This window comes from Vespa velutina, chromosome 21, assembly GCF_912470025.1.
Source record: "Vespa velutina chromosome 21, iVesVel2.1, whole genome shotgun sequence".
Classification (NCBI taxonomy): domain Eukaryota; kingdom Metazoa; phylum Arthropoda; class Insecta; order Hymenoptera; family Vespidae; genus Vespa; species Vespa velutina.
Window position 1 is genome coordinate 3,328,764 of NC_062208.1, and position 14,927 is coordinate 3,343,690.

At 36.2% G+C, this 14,927-nt stretch overlaps 1 long non-coding RNA gene across 7 annotated transcripts in view; it reads right to left on the bottom strand.

The window, feature by feature from the left end:
* Window positions 1–2,265: 2,265 nt before the first annotated feature.
* The window catches only part of LOC124956228, a 79,276-nt gene continuing 66,614 nt past the window's right edge, over window positions 2,266–14,927 (bottom strand). For 3 of the 7 annotated variants that reach the window (XR_007103175.1, XR_007103177.1, XR_007103178.1), the window contains 4 exons: window positions 7,341–7,848; window positions 6,985–7,132; window positions 6,572–6,749; window positions 2,266–2,562 (listed from right to left, as the gene is read on the bottom strand). This is a non-coding gene — a long non-coding RNA (uncharacterized LOC124956228). Of the gene's footprint in view, window positions 2,563–6,571; window positions 6,750–6,984; window positions 7,133–7,340; window positions 10,571–14,927 lie in introns of those variants that run through there. The other 4 variants (XR_007103179.1, XR_007103176.1, XR_007103173.1 and 1 more) reach the window with 4 other exon arrangements.

A 14,927-nucleotide genomic window follows, 5' to 3' on the forward strand; every position in this document is an offset into this window, starting at 1 on the left:
CTCCTATAAAAATTAAGGGGTCGTGCCACCTCCTGAACAATTATGTTCTCCTATTCCAAAGTTCTAATTATTGGGCGGCGTGAAAATTTTCTCCGCAAATCAGAATTTGTAACAGGATCACATGATGTACGAAGAGGTGGCACGTGAAATCATGACACCTCCTGAACAGTTATGTTCTCCTATTCCAAAGTTCGAATTATTGGGCGGCGCGAAAATTTTCTCCGTAAATCTGAATTTGTAACAGGATCAAATGTTGTGTGAAGAGGTGGCACGTGAAATCATGCCACCTCCAGGTAAGTATGTTCTGTTATAAAATTCGAATTACGGGAAACGTGAAAATTTTCTCCGCAAATCAGAATTTGTAACAGGATCACATGATGTACGAAGAGGTGGCACGTGAAATCATGCCACCTCTTGAACAGTTATGTTCTCCTATTCCAAAGTTCTAATTATTGGGCGGCGTGAAAATTTTCTCCGTAAATCTGAATTTGTAACAGGATCACATGATGTACGAAGAGGTGGCACGTGAAATCATGCCACCTCCTGAACAGTTATGTTCTCCTATTCCAAAGTTCTAATTATTGGGCGGCGTGAAAATTTTCTCCGCAAATCAGAATTTGTAACAGGATCAAATGATGTACGAAGAGGTGGCACGTGAAATCATGCCACCTCCAGGTAAGTATGTTCTGTTCTAAAATTCGAATTACGGGAAACGTGAAAATTTTCTCCGCAAATCAGAATTTGTAACAGGATCACATGATGTACGAAGAGGTGGCACGTGAAATCATGCCACCTCCTGAACAGTTATGTTCTCCTATTCCAAAGTTCTAATTATTGGGCGGCGTGAAAATTTTCTCCGTAAATCTGAATTTGTAACAGGATCAAATGATGTGTGAAGAGGTGGCACGTGAAATCATGCCACCTCCTGAACAGTTATGTTCTCCTATTCCAAAGTTCTAATTATTGGGCGGCGTGAAAATTTTCTCCGTAAATCTGAATTTGTAACAGGATCAAATGTTGTGTGAAGAGGTGGCACGTGAAATCATGCCACCTCCAGGTAAGTATGTTCTGTTATAAAATTCGAATTACGGGAAACGTGAAAATTTTCTCCGCAAATCAGAATTTGTAACAGGATCACATGATGTACGAAGAGGTGGCACGTGAAATCATGCCACCTCTTGAACAGTTATGTTCTCCTATTCCAAAGTTCTAATTATTGGGCGGCGTGAAAATTTTCTCCGTAAATCTGAATTTGTAACAGGATCAAATGTTGTGTGAAGAGGTGGCACGTGAAATCATGCCACCTCCTGAACAGTTATGTTCTCCTATTCCAAAGTTCTAATTATTGGGCGGCGTGAAAATTTTCTCCGCAAATCAGAATTTGTAACAGGATCAAATGATGTACGAAGAGGTGGCACGTGAAATCATGCCACCTCCAGGTAAGTATGTTCTGTTATAAAATTCGAATTACGGGAAACGTGAAAATTTTCTCCGCAAATCAGAATTTGTAACAGGATCACATGATGTACGAAGAGGTGGCACGTGAAATCATGCCACCTCCTGAACAGTTATGTTCTCCTATTCCAAAGTTCTAATTATTGGGCGGCGTGAAAATTTTCTCCGTAAATCTGAATTTGTAACAGGATCAAATGTTATGTGAAGAGGTGGCACGTGAAATCATGCCACCTCCTGAACAGTTATGTTCTCCTATTCCAAAGTTCTAATTATTGGGCGGCGTGAAAATTTTCTCCGTAAATCTGAATTTGTAACAGGATCAAATGTTGTGTGAAGAGGTGGCACGTGAAATCATGCCACCTCCAGGTAAGTATGTTCTGTTATAAAATTCGAATTACGGGAAACGTGAAAATTTTCTCCGCAAATCAGAATTTGTAACAGGATCACATGATGTACGAAGAGGTGGCACGTGAAATCATGCCACCTCTTGTACAGTTATGTTCTCCTATTCCAAAGTTCGAATTATTGGGCGGCGCGAAAATTTTCTCCGTAAATCTGAATTTGTAACAGCGTCACATTGTACGTAAGGTATATAATTTTTAATGTTAAATCTGGCCACCTTCTTATAAGTGATATGCTTTTGTTAGAATTTTAAATCGGAAGATGCGAAAATTTTTCTCTCTCATTGAACTTTTTATTTGAAAAATATAATATAAAAGAGGGTTACAATGTTTTTACGGATTGTTAGGTGTTGAAGGAATATTTTAAATAATCACAAAATCATGTTTCATTATTTATATATATTTATTTTTCGTTTCTGTAAAAGTAATACAATAGCAGTATTCTTTACTATTAGGCGAACAATTTTCATAAGCTACGACCTATCAATATAATCGCTTTTCGAAGAAACATCGAAATTTCAAATATGATTTAGCTTGAATTTTTATTCGAATTAATTTTTCGTGTAATTTCGAGAGTATGCAGTTTTTTTTCTGTCTTTTAATTATCTATTTATTCATCTTCAAACAGCCAACGAAACGATTCCCCAGTGAGTCGGACAAAGTCTCATGAATATAGTGTCCTTTCCAAGAGCATTGGCCGTAAAAACTGAAAAATATAAAGATATATTAAAAGTCGGGAAAGATTTTTTTATGTTTCTTTAGGTGCAAATGAAAAATTCATAAATATGAAGGAAATGAAACTACATTTAATAGTGTTTTATAATTTTTATATAAAAAGAAATGGAAAGACAAAATTGGTGGATCTAAGTATAGGTTTTGAAACAGTATATTTGCTCGAAGATATACGAAAGATGTGTGTCGTAGATTTTAGGAAAAAAAAAAGCTTAGAAAGACGCTAGGTAGATAGGAAGGAAGGAAGGAAGGAAGGAAGGAAGGAAGGAAGGAAGGAAGGAAGGAAAGAAAGAAGGACCGACGCGACGTTCAAAAATTCAAAATTCGGTATAGGAGAACTCAATCGTCTGCATGCGGCAGGATCATAGAAGCTAAACGTAAAATATAGCCAGAGGTTCACGCCCATGCGTCGAGAAGAAAGGTGGGATGGTGAAAGGCGGTCGGAGGGCGGTCGGAGGGTGGTCGAAAGGGTGGTCAAAAGGGTGGTCGAAAGGGTGGCCGCAGTTAAATACCTAAATACCATCGAACCTCGACAGGCTGATACGCGTTCGCGCACGGCTTGTTAAACGATTAATCGCGCTGATTGGATTCCAATTAGTCTGCTAACGACATCCCAACCAAAACTGATATTCGCGTGATACTTTTCAACATTTTCGTTGTCTTCGTTTCTCCTTATTTTTATTTAATTTTTATGTATAAATATATTATTATCATGTTACAATAATTGTAATTAATTACTATTACTATTACTATTACTATTACTATTACATATTTAGCAAGTATATTTTGAGAAGTTGATTTATTCTAGTGTGATTTGTAGGATTCATTTTGACGAGATGCGTTTGACGTTAACACGTAATTTCTGGTTAATGCTTAGTCCATTATCAATGTCATTTTTCTTTTCGGATAGCTTCTGTCGTTGGCAGACATTAGGGCGTGATACGATTGAGTGAGAAGATTTTCAATCGCAGAAAATCACGAGGACAAACGTTTCGAAGGGCTAGTCCTCTTTTATTTCTCCCTATTTTGACCCTTGGTTCCTTCAAATTTCAATACCAATACGTACGAATTCGTCGAAAAAGAAATTTATTATATGTTTTAGATTAACCTTTGCAACATTTCTTTTTTTTTCCCCTTCTTGTTGTTATCTAAAATTTAGCTTTTGTTAAATTGGCTTTTAATATTCAAAAGTTTGAATATTTTTCGTGTTTAATTTTAAATCATAATAAGCTCGTCGATTTATTAAACAAGAATAGTTTATCACTTGATTAATTTGCACGACATCTTTGCGAGTCCCATTGCTCTCGTTTTTCCTGACAAGTAGTACGCGCAAGCAACGAGAAACACAAAGGAAAAGAGATTGCAACGTATTAATTAATTTCGCTGTGTGGGCAAATGAATTTGTCGCGTTCTGTATACGATTGCTCGGTAGGCAACGATCATAATGAAAGTCGCTTAAAACAACCGACGACAAAATGGAAGATCATAAATCTTCCAATGTCCAGCAAAATTAACGTTTTAACGTCAACATCTTCGACGTTATAATTTATATCGTTGTAAATTGTGCTTCCCGATAACTTTATAAAATCGAATGACAAAAAGCTTACTTATTTGTATTTTTCTCAAATATATACACAACCAAATAACACTTGATCTTGAATCGGAACGAATTGTTTCGTAATTAATACTCAAACTTTCAAAAGTCGAAAAGCTTTGATGTGCATGTTTGTTTTAAAAAAAAAAAAAAAAAAAAAAAAAAAAAAAGATGAAAAAGAAATACAAAAAAGTATAAAAAGAAAAAAGAGAGAAAAATCTGTTTTTTTTTTTTTTTTTCTTTTTTTTTTCCCCCAATGTTTGTAGGAACGTGCTACAACGCTCGTTCTTTTTTTCGTGTTTCCAATTGTAAAGGAAAAAAAAAATCTATATATATATATGTAGAAAAAAAAAAAAAAAAAGGAAACAAGAAAAAAGAAGGGGGAAAAAAAGAACAGAGCGGACGTTGTTTCTCCCTATCATCCGAGCGTTTAACCGATGCGACTCGTCGTTGGCATCGAGAATCGATCGAGCGTTGTAAGTGACACGGCACGGCGTTCGCGCGAAAAAACGTGACGTAGTTTTTGACGGAGAATGAACGGCAAAGATTATGCGCTGGCATTCGTACGAACTATACGTATACCTAGACGATATCTCTCGATCGGAGAGGGATGTTCGTCCCTGGAATAAAAAATGGCGCGACGATTTTCGGTGAGATTCGACTGTTCAACTTAAAAAATAGCACGCTAGGTTGGACCGATAAAGCATGGGACATTCATCTCGGAACACGAGTACGGTCAGAGTGTGTACTTTTATATATCGAATTGAGATATGTACAATGTTATCTCTTTTGAAATTCGCCGATTTTTTCCTTTTTTTTTTTTTAATCCTTGTTTCCTTTTTTTTTTTTTTTCTTTTATGAATGAATTGACCGATCCTTTTTTATTACTTTTAGTATTATCTCCATCCTTCGATCTATAAACGAGACACTTCCGTTTAATGATTTAGTCTTCGAGATTAATGCCAAAAAAAAAAAAAGAAAAAAAAAGAAAAAAAAAAGAAATAAAAATAAAAAACAAAAAAAGAAAAAAGGACCAAAAGAAAAAGAAACAAAAAAGAGAAAAAAACCAACATTGCGTTGGTAAAATACGCATGAAAAATCGATCCAAAAACTTTTCTTTTTTTTTATATATATATTTCCCGAACGTTCAATGGAGATACAAAACACCTATATGAAAGAGTTTTGTAATCTCTAGAGCCAGTCTTTATCATATACCATCGATCGAGCTTTACACCGTTTAAGCTCGATACGAAGAGACGATTTTTTTCGAAACTGACCTCGCGACACGTAGAGCGTTGCAGTTATTTTGGTTTATTTTATTTTTAATTTATATCGTTCGATTCATTTTTCTTTCTCTCTTTTCTCTTTCTCTTTCTCTCTCTCTCTCTCTCTCTCTTTCTCTCTCTTCTTTTTGTTTATTTCTTTTATTCAATCTTCGACATAAAAGAGAAATAGCAATGGAATAAATATTAACCCTGAATACTCTATAATATTCTAAGATATAGATAGTTCAAATTTGTGAACATCACGTGAGAGCTCTATTCATTCTAAGCTAGAGCAAAAGCGGTGAGGAAAGAGATAGAGAGATAGATAGACAGATAGATAAAGGGAGACAGAATGAGAGAGTGAGGTTGAATTCGAAATTTCGCGGAAGCCTTTCAGCAGTAGCACAGATTCAGCAGCCACCTGCTAAGCCGGACTAAGCTTCTGCAAAGTGTCGTCGACTTAGGGTTGCGATCGGGCAGCTGGTTGGTATGTTGCTCTCTCGTACACACGGCAAGTAATTCTGGTTAGTCTGACGGTGAATTAATAAAGAGTCCAGATTCCCATGGGACCTTTGGAAATCGTTGCTACTCCACACACTTTTCATTCTCTCCCCCTCTCTCTCTCTCTCTCTCTCTCTTATTCTCTCTTTCTATTTTCAGTGAGTCTTCTTTCATAGCCTACCCAAAGCAATCCCCTCTTTTTGCAGATCTGCTAACGTGTTCACGGTAGCGAGAGAACGCTAGACTACTGCCCACCAAACATATACGCACACATATACTGAAATAGAGAACGAGAAAGAGAGAGAGAGAGAGAGAGAGAGAGAGAGAGAGAGAGAGAGAGAGAGAGAGAGAAAGAGAAAATGGGGACAACGAGGGTGGAATTCTAGCAGGGCCAGCGCATTGCCGACGTATTTGCATTCAATTTCTTTCGAAGGGTCCTCCAGGCAGCACCCCTTGTCGATCGTGAAATAGGGTCTAGAGGATAAAACGAACGTACTTGGGCAAACATTAACGGGGGACAAGGTCGAAGAGTTTTCGCAATAGCTTTCTCTCTCTCTCTCTCTTTCTCTCTTTTTCATTCTTTCTCTCTTTCTCTAGCTCTATCTTTATCTACTCATCGATACCTTCAAGAAGAGACGTTCGAGAGGCAGCAAGAAAAGCAGCCGAGTATACTGCACGTGGACGTCTGTACACATCCAAGTTTTCCTTCAATGCGCGAATATTTCAGATGCTCCTTTTTGAGATAAGTATCCTCTTTCTGTTCCGTTCTGAATGATTACGTTCGAATTTATAGAAGAAATCCTTTGAAAACATCAAATAATTTATATATATATATATATATATATATATATCAGTAATAAATAGTAAATCGAAGATTAATTAAATGAAATTATCCGTTCATTATTTATCTGAATTGCACGAAGATTTAAAAGGTAGGTATAGATCTATTCAAATAGAAATAAATGAAAATCTAGAAAGAAGATACCAAACTTTTTTATATATTCGATATATACCAAAGATCTGTCTATCAACTTACATTTTAGATCGCACGAGCTTAAAGCCAGGGTTGAAATGATGACGTCCATCTGTAAGACAATTCGTCCGTGTGGAAAGACAGGAAATGAAAGGTGCTTCGTGTTGGCTCCCTGTTATAAAGTCGATTTTCTCCTTTGCCATCGCGTTTTCTACGTGTATTTTAGAAAGAAATTCGTGAGAAATTCAGTTTAACGATAAGAAGGAGAAGAAGATAGAGAAGAGGAGGAAATATAGTAAGATAGTGAGGGTATCTACATAGAAACACATATGTATATGTATATATTTCTCTCCCTTTCTCTCTCTCTTTCTCTCTCTCTCTCTATATATATATATATATATATGTCGTATAATACTTACGAAGAATATTTTGTGGAGAAAAGTAGAAGTAGAGGAAACAGAGTCGAAAGTTTCGCGAGAAATTCCTGGTTGGCAGGGCAAATTACGTGGTTTCGAGGACGCGCTCGTCCCTCCTTTTCTTCCTTTTCTTTCTTCCTTCCTTCCTTCCTTCCTTCCTTCCTTCCTTCCTTCCTTCCTACCTTTCCGTATTTTCTCGTATCTTTTTGCTTCTTCTTTTTCTTCCTTTTTTTTTTATTATCTTTATAGTTTCTTCCTTTTTCTTTTTCTTTTTTTTTAGTTTTACTATTTTTGTTTAGTTTTTTTTTTTATCCTATCTTCTTTCTCTCTACACCCTTTTCGCAGCGTCCGTCCGTTTTCGTATTACGGTACGATGGCTTTCTGGGTAAGGAAAGGATAACGAAGTCCTCCGAACGCATCCACTGGGACAGGAAAGCCACTGCAACGTCCGGTTTGAGAGTGTCCTTCGAAGACAAACGTCCTGGACGTCTACGGGGATGTCAACTTTTAACTAGAGACATCGTTAATACCATAATGCCAAGAGAGAAAAAAAAAAAAAAAAGAAATAATACATTTTTCTGTCTTATATAACTTTTTAAAATTTAACTATAAACTTTTCTTTTTTCTTTCTTTCTTTCTTGAAAATTTTTACAAATAAAAATCATGAAACTCGAAAGAGTTTTCCTTGTCCTGTTTCCTTTTTTTTTTATTTTTCCTTTTTTTTCTCCCTGAAGAATCATAGTCGTATTTTCTGTAGATGCTTTCATACCAAACATGATATCTTTGCCAGCATACGACGAGTTTCGAAATAAATCGACGCTTTAAGATGTTATTTCCTTATCAGAGATATTCCAACATAAGCTACAAAATACGAACTTTGATCTTCGTAGTTCACTCTCTCTCTCTCTCTCTCTCTCTTTCTTTTTATTTTCTCTTTGCCATCGAAAAGTCGTAGGTACATACCTACGTGCAGGAAGAACCGATACTCACGAGAGAAATTCTCCTCGGCACTTTTCAATTTCCGACGTTATTTCGTTAAGAACTCGTCTCGAGCTTCCATCTTCCACATTGTTCTCACGATGGTCTCTCTCTCTCTCTCTCTTTCTCTCTCATTCTTTTCTGCTCTTGGAAAGAAGTAAATGCACGTACATGTCTGCTGAATCTTCTCCTTCCTCTTCCCTTTTTCCCTTTCTCTTTTCCTTCTTTTTTTCATTTTCCTTTCCTTTTTCCTTTCTTCTTTTTTTTTATATTCATCTTTCTCATCTTCTCAAAGACGTACGATGCAATTTTAATATTTAACGTCCACTCAGCCTGCCTCTTTCCTTCGCGACGAAGTAAAGAATAATCGTCATCAAAGTTGGCATTTCGTTTTTCGAATAAAGATTTTTTTTTCTGGACTTTTTCAAGTAGTAAAGTAATCAAAGCTTCGACCACCTCTCCCATGCCCTTTCTTTTTCTTATTTTCGCTCTCTCTTTCTCTCTCTCTCTCTTCACACATGTACACACAATCTCTCTTTCTCACGCTCTCACTCTATCTATCTTCATATTCCGTTCGCAAAGACTTTACTCGCTACAAGCTAGAAAGTCGAAGTGACTTTCTGTAAGGTTCAAAAGGGCTACATGCTCTGAGACAAAATTATTAAGGAGATTTTGGCTAGCTCGAAGGCACATTTTCTCTCTCTCTCTCTCTCTCTCTCCCTCTAACACTGATAATCTTCAAAGACGATCCTTCAAAGAGGAAAGAATTGAAGATCGAGTTCCACGAATGAAATAAAACACCAAAGAGATGAATTATAAATTGCCTTGTCGTAAGGACAAGGGACAAGAATAAGGTTGGTAGGACTGCTTTTGAAGAGGGTGGCTTCCCATCGTCACCAACGTCTCTTGACAAATGACTCTCGGCGCCAAGAGCGACGGTCCACGGAGAGAATCCACTGGAATCCGAGACTCTTCTCTAAGGGGGCAAGAGGAATTGAGAAAGAGAGAGAGAGAGAGAGAGAGAGGGAGGGAGGTGAGGGTGTCTCTTAATAATCTCAGACCCTTCGACTCCGTTGATCGCACTAAACTTCCAGCCGATGAGTCAGACGTTTCAATTCCATCGGACCAAGTTTTTCCTCCTAACAAATTATTCTAATTCGATTTTTTTGTCCGGGAGGTGGGGGGAGGAGGGTTAGTGAAGTAAATCCTACGTGGTATATCATTCGCGATACTAACTTTAAAAAAAAAAAGATCCTCTAAAAATTTACTATCAAATCTTACTTTAAAAATAGATCCCATTTAGATTGGAATAAAATTTATATGGGGGAAAAAAAAAAGAAGATTGTCCTTAAAGTTAAACTTTCAAGGGGATAGAATTTTCTACGAATTATTTCAAGGATCCATTATAAATTATTATTTTTCAACTTGCCGATAATACATAAATACATTTTTAACTGTTAATAAGACGATTAATTAGTTTTCAACGTTTTCGTACGAGAGTAAAACTTGCGCGAACTTTTTATCACACGAAGCTCGTCGTACGCGTAATTTTGTAATGTCAGAGCCGCACGCGTTCTGTTCCTTAGAACATGCTCACGTAACGTGGCTTTTCCGTTCGTCGATTCACCCCTCGGCACCCATGTAACGGCGACACGCAATAGGCGGAGAGACGTTTGCAAGGCAGTCACGCTTATGTTCCAGATTCTTATCCGATTTCCTCGAAGGAAGTACGCTTAAATTTTGCCTCATCGAATTGCTCTCTTTTATTTTTTCTCTCTTTCCTTCCCTCCCTCTCTCTCTCTCTCTCTCTTACTCTCTTTTCATATTTTTTTTCTTGTTCTTTTTACTTTCAACATTGAGTATTTTCACATGAAATCAACGTCACTCTATCATTTATGGTGACATAAATTCGAATCGAGTTTTGTCACTTAGACGAAATGGAATAGAAATAAAAGATTTAACCCTGTTATTTCAGTTTTAGAATTTTATGATGGAAAAGAGAGAGAGAGAGAGAGAGAGAGAAAGAGATAGAAAGGGAGAGAGGGTAAGAGAGAAAGAGAGAGAGAGAGAAAGATGGAAAGATAGTTTCAAATCAAAGAAATCATTTTCCCATCAGTTTTCCAGCTTCGTTCCAGTTTATTTAACAAACACGAAACCGATAGCTATACGTACGTATATATGTATATATGTATACATAAGCCACTCCTACGCGGTCCATACTTAATCGATAGCTTCTGTCTCCGAGCATTGTCCCACTTTCCACGGGGTCGTTCGGTCGAAAGTTAATTGAAATTCTATTTTCGAAATATATATATATATATATATATATATATATATATATATAATATATTATATATATGGATATTTTATTTGAGAGATCGTTAGTGTTATTTTCGTCTAAAGATACTGGGTAGAAAATATCTATTATATATATATATATATATATATATATATATATATATATATATATGTATATAATACACGGATACATATATGTTAGAATCGATTTTATTTTATCGATTGAGAAGTTTCAACCTGGAGAAATTCATTAATGGGAGATTCGCGAATGAGAAGAATGCAAGCACCGGGGAAAGCACTGCGGTAACTAATTGCAAATTCCAGCTGTTCGTACGAGTGCGAATCGAAGTTGATTAATCGTTTGACCGATATCGCGTGGCAACGCACCTTCGATCGGAATAATCGATCATTCGTTTTAGAAAAGGATCACGCGATCATGTCCTTCCTGCTTTTTCGGGATGAAAAGTCCTCCTACAGGTTCTCTCACTTTCTAGCTACTGCTCTGCTTGAGGGACCAAAACTTGGATAGTCCCTTTTCGTGACTCATACCGATTTATCTAAGCCAAGATGGAACGGCGTCCCGTCTCTACGATAATCCCGAACGATCGTTCATTCGACTGACGCCTTTGGATCGAACCGCTGGAGCATGGATTATCACGTCTTTTGCAAGAGAAAACCAACCGCTCGGCCGTGATTTACTATTTATTATAGTATTTTGCTTTGATGCCTCGTCATCTACTACTCTGCCCTTCCTTATATCGTATATCGAATTTTTCGACGTAAATTTATCGGTCTATAAATTATATGAACATCCCGTTCTTCGTTTTATTTCTCAGCTGGTAGTTGTATGTCTAAAATTTTTCAATGGATTTATATCTAATAATCACACAAAAAAAAAAAAAAAAAAAAAGAAAAAGAATAAAAAGAAAAAAAAAATGTTTAACCAAACTGATAGATCTACTAATCAAGTCGTATGGGATTGTGATATGATTATGTTTTGATAAAGAAAAATTTGTCAGGGTTTTTTTTTTCTGATTCTTTTTTTTTTCTCTCTTTCTTTCCTTTTCTTTTCACCAATCTTACGTATTCGCACGAAGATGAGTTGGACATAGGGAATATGGTTTGACGTTGGTGAACGAAAGGACCGAAGGGACTCGTGGTGGTGCTAGAAAATGTCTCACGAGAATTCGGGAACGTCTCGTTGATCTTGACGAGGGTTTTCCACGGAGTGCCGGAGTGCGAAAGATAACTCCGATTTCGACGTTATCGCCTGTCGCGGCCCCAATCGTCGATGACGTTAACGACGGTGTGTCGCAAAGACAAGTCGGCTGAACGAAGAGAAAGAGAGAAAGAGAGAGTCAGAGAATGAGAGAATGAGAGAGAAAGATCAGAGCTATCGAAGATATCCAGGCACGCGAGAAAGCCAATCGAGCGAGGTGATGCGTCTTTTCCTAAAACGTATTCGACTTGCTATTGTTCGATAAAAACACAAAAACGTTTTATAAAGTCGAAGAAATTCTTGTCATCGATTCTCGAGAACTGTATAACAGTAGAAAAATAAAGGAACACGCCGATAAACGACTTTTAAATATTTCAAACGATTCGTGATATTAAATCCAACTGTTTAATCACTACAAAAAAAAAAAAAAAAAAAAAAAAAAAGAAATAGAAAAAAAAAACTATATACTGACAATAACTTCATCGAAAGAATTTTTAAACGTTACCATCTATTCCTAGAACTACTTATTGTTAAAATGAATTCCATTAATTATTGCAACTGGAAATTGTTTTGTTACAAGTACAAAAAATTGCTTAATTGTAATTCCGAAATAGAAAATACTTTCTTTTTTTTTTGTTTGTTTGTTTTTTCAATGCCTTCAACATAGTACGTCTGCCTCTCGAATTTTCGTGATTCTCACGCAAGGACAGTTAATTCTAAGCTGAGAAGGAGCAGCAATCGCGTGAAACGGGCGAGCGAGAAATGGTAAGGGCGTTAATCTAAGCCACGTTACACCTTCCTTGAGCGATAGATTTCTCGAAAGTTTAACGCGAGTGGTGCTCGCTGAGACGGCATCTGTTACCATTCCACGACTCGAAGGGCGATAATTCTCATCGTTTGGCCGCCATTAAATCTTACTCGAAGTGAACTCTGTCTCTCTCTCTCTCTCTCTCTCTCTCTTTCTATTAAACAAGATCCTTGCAATAATCAGCTGATCAAAGCATTTAAACTTTTCCATGGAATCCATGGACAGTGTTGATCTTTAAAACGTATAAGCGTGTGTCATTGTATTCTTTGAAAATCGATTGATTAATATAACAGCTATGTACGTAGATTTATTTTGAATAAGTATACACATACATAGATACGCGATCAAGAAATGGGGAAATCAAATCTTACTCTATTTAATTCTAACGATTATCATAAATGTTGAATGAGATAACTTTGTTCGTTTTAGGTCACGTTTGATGGTACCAAACGGGCGATTCCTTCCCGACGCTTGGTTATTAATTACCGATATTCAAATTTACAAATTTAATTAGCGATATTTAATTATCGGCTTTATATCGGTGGACGAGCGACTAATACTCGAGCGACGAACACGACGTTCTCCATCCGGGAAATCTCGTTTATTAGAGCGAGCCAGCCTCGTTATCGAGCTAAGGACGATGCTGCCCATGGGTCATTAATATTCATTCTCGTAATTTTCTCCGATAAAGAAATCTACCCAAAGAACGAGACGATGGAAACGAACGGAGACAGATTTTTTTTCTTCTTCTTTCTCTTTTTTCTCTTCTTTTTATCCTTTCTCTTTTTTTTTCTTCGTTTCTACCTCGACGTGATTATCTCGTTATCGTATCTAAAAGTACGACCAATCGATCGATAGTGCTCGGTCAAAAGGGAACAAGTTATATAGGGTGCACCAAAAGTTTCTTGATTTTTCTTTTCTCTTTTTTTTGTATTTTTTTTTTTTTTTTTATATCTATCACCCATTTTCGCAAACCTTTTATAACCTAATTCTCTTTTATTCTCAGATTATAAAATTGCAAGCCTAAAAACTTTTGATCCGTTGTGTATCTTCAAACAGCGCGTTTTCAATGATAATTTTTCAATATTTTTCGTTTTGTCTCTTTTGATCGTACCTTAATGGTTATATTTTTCTGAGTTCAAACTTTACTGATTTGTAATAAAAAAAGGAAAGATTTTTAATTATTTACTTATCCGTATGATTTAATTCTCATCGTTCTGATCACTGAAATATTGAATAAGAATATATCTGTCACTATTCTTTTTATTAGACCTAAATTGATAATTTCTTTAAGGATAAGATATAAATTTATAATACGTGTACTAACATTCTATTTCCATAACTCATCACAAACTTTAGGGACTGATAGCTCCAAGTAAAGGATCTGAAATTAAAGCCGTATATTAGAATTTCAGCAGACCTCCTGTCGCGATCGTAGTATTATCCTACGTTATTGAAATCTTAATGGCAGTGAAAAGGAATTCTAAGATTATCCCTCTCTCTCTCCCTCTCTCTCTCTCTCTCTCTCTCTTTCATGATGATAATGATATAATGATAAAAATAAGAATTAATTCCACGAAGAAACATTATTTTTATCCGATCGTTCATAACTATCGACTTTAATATTTTCTAGAATTATTTACAAACTGGAAAATATATGTGTATATATATATATATGGTTTGTTTGTAAAAAAAAATGATAGATAACTGTACGAGTATTATCTCGATCGGTATTATTTTTCCAGCAAAGAAGAAAAACGAGTAACACGCAAAGAAGAACATGAGATTAATGATTCGGCTCGTTCAACCGACGAAAGGAATCTTTTTCCTTTGTGAAATCATTTAGCGAGAAATATTATTTGTAAATTTTGTAATTAAGAAAATAAAAGAGATCATAAAAGAAAATAAAAAGAAAAAGGATAATTTCAAATAAACATAAATTCAATGAACGAGCAGATTGCAATGGCGATGCTGAGTGAGTAGGTTTGAATTCTCTACGCTGGTACCGAAAATTTCCGACTGCTTTTATTTAAGACTTAATGCCATCCTTCGGTAGCAGAATTTACCCTTTTGACGTTCGCCAATCTGCATAGATTAATTTGCATATGTACATCTGATTATACAGAGTATTCAGCTAGATAGAGAGAGGGAGAGAGAAAGAGATAAAGATAGAAAGCTAGAGAGAAACAGACAGACAGAGAAAAAGGGAGAGAGAGAGAGAGAGAGAGAGAGAGAGAGGAAGAGAGCGTCATGAAACTTGACCCTTCACCACGATTTCGTAAAAATA